Genomic DNA, 2861 nt, shown 5'->3' with positions numbered 1-2861 from the left:
GCCATTCAGAATGATGGGGATACCAGTCACATATCCCAAAGTGGATTTATGGCAAGAGACATATTGGTGATAAACAAATTTCACAATGAAAAATGGGGCCATTCCAACAGACAACATGCAAATTATGAATTTTATGCAAGTAGAAATATGAATGTGAAATGCATGAGATAAATTTAACAAATCCGGGAACATTTTTTACAAAACTGAGAGAACAAGCAGATAGAACTATTATTGAGAGAAAGGTACTTTGAGAGGCATAATATAAATACATTTATCCTTAAGCAACCAATAGGAAACACTGTCTCCAGTCAATACAGAAGGACACATTTTGGATGAACTTGGACACTGACCAAGAGTAGTGACCTACAGGCAAATAAGGCAAATGAACACAGCTTCGAAAGACTGCCACCATGCAGAGCATATCTCTGGTTACATGGAAGACATTGAAAAGAGAACTTACAAACAACCAAGTGTTGGGAAATGGTCAAAGAGAAATCATAGCTGGGAATGTAAAAATATCTAATAAAATGGTTATAGGAATTAGTCATCATGAAAAGCAATTAAAGAGGAAATAAGAATAAATGTGTACTCTTAAGCACACGTCAGACAGGCAATGTGAAAAATAGTGATAATAAATAAATCAAAACAAAGAGAACAAAACCATAGAGACCCAAACACAATGATAAATATCACAAACTTCAAGAAAGGCAGTAAAGCCATTGTGATTGCTCTTTTAAAAAATAATAATAATAATAAAATAATGACAATAATAATCTCTTTGCAAAATTGTAGAAAAGTTCAAAATACAGATCACCAGCTACTATGGATCTGACAAATTCAATATGCTGTTTTGAAATATTTGTAGATGAGACTTTGCAACAGATATAAACATTTAGATGAAATCAATATCCTTTAAAATAAAACAATCAACACTACTGCTAATGAAAACAATGAACTACTTGATTAAAAACCAAAATATATAACATAAAACCTCTAGGACTGAGGAGATGGCTCAGCAGGTAAAGTGCTTGAATTAAAAGTGAGCTGAAGTTCAGCGCCCCCTACTGTTGACCGAGGTTTCTGTCCTGTCCGATCCCACAGCCATTCAGCTCCCCAAAAATACATAGAGACTTACATTAGTTATAAACTCATTGGCCTATTAGCTCAGGCTTCTAATTAACTAACTCTTACATCTTATATTAGCCCATTATTCTTGTCAATGTTAGCCACGTGGCTTGGTACCTTTTTTCAGTGAGGCATTCTCATCTTGCTTCCTCTGTATCTAGATAACAACTGCAAACCGACTGCTTCCTCTTCCCAGAATTCTCCTGTTCTTTTTCCCCTGCCTTTACTTTCTGCCTGGCTACTGGCCAATTAGTGTTTTATTAAAATACAGTGGCAGGATAAAAGACCATTGTCTGACCTTCATCCTGTAAAAGCCAGGAAGTTGTAAGAGTTCACTCAAACTCCCAGCAGGCAGGAGGCAGAGGCAGGGGATCCCTTGAGCAAATGACCAGCTAGATGAAAAGATTCATTGAGCTGAAATCAGCAAGAGAATCATATGCCTTCAGTATATGAGGTGGAGAGAGACGGCCAACATCATCAATGGAGCTGCGTGTACACACACACACACACACACACACCACTCCTACGAATAGTCATATTCACATAGACATTTCAAAAAAAGAAAATTTTTTAACTGAAACATTTTTTGCCAGAAGGGGTTCACCTGTGAATTCTTTTCAGCTCTCAAATTTGAAATAATGTTGGACGTTTGCAGAAAATAAGTAATGAAGGAATAATCTGAGCAGCTAATTTTCTAGCTGCCAAAAACTGATGAAGACATCACAAAGGGAGTCTCAGGCCCACATTATTCTCATGAACGAGAAAAGCAAATTTTCTCATGTAAATAAATGGTCTAGAATTACAACGTCAATGATCCTTTAAGACCTGGTTTCTGGGTATATTATCAAACATGTAAGTGCACACACACATACTCACACACACACACACATACATACCACTCCTTTCTTTATGGTCACTAGGGGCAATAACAGACCAAGTTCAGAGAATCAACACTCCCCCCCCCCCCGCAACTATTTTGCTTCCTCCTCTGTGTGGGAATATCTCTCCATGGTTTTCTGCAGCCCAGCTCTGCACACCATTTTAACGAGTATGTAGGCAAATTGTAAAGTTCCAGGTATAAGGACATCTGTATGAATTCATAATAGCTATCTGTTACCAGGTGATGATTCAAATGTGCCTACAGCTCTAGCCTCTGTAATTATTACCCTTGGGAGCCCTGCAAGAAGAGAAAAGTGAAGACATGTTACCTTAAAAGCACTTAATATTCATGTCACAGAATGGTGAGCACCTAGCCTAATGACAGCCAGCCATAATTTGCTGATTCAAGCAGCCACACGAAGAGGGCCAGGAAATTATCTTTCAGGAAGCTTGCACTGATGCAGCTGAACTCATGTGAGGAGCTGAGGTCATAAAAACTTAGAAAGACACCGCTGTTAACCAAGGACGGCCAGAAGCCATGTACTGGAGGGGTTTTAGTTTTCTACATAGTTACAGGAAACATGACAGTCTTTTTGGGTAAAAATCCTCTCAGGGTGAGGATTGTCTTAGAAAAGGATTTTTCTTTTAACCTTGAAGCTAAATGAGAATGAGAGACAAATCACGACTCTTCTTCAACTCAATTCACAAATTTTAAGTCACACATGGTTCTAGAAAGAGAGAAATCTCAGCCTCTCTCACTCCTTCCCACTGAGAGCATCAATCGCCTTTTCTCAATGTATCCACGCTGTCTACAGTTCCTTCCCCTCAGTCACCTGGTGGTCTTAGGTGATCTGATC

Source organism: Alexandromys fortis, unplaced genomic scaffold (assembly GCF_014885135.2).
Source record: "Alexandromys fortis isolate MF-2015 unplaced genomic scaffold, M_Fortis_MF-2015_v1.1 scaffold_3, whole genome shotgun sequence".
NCBI lineage: Eukaryota > Metazoa > Chordata > Mammalia > Rodentia > Cricetidae > Alexandromys > Alexandromys fortis.
This window is presented reverse-complemented; position numbering follows the sequence as displayed.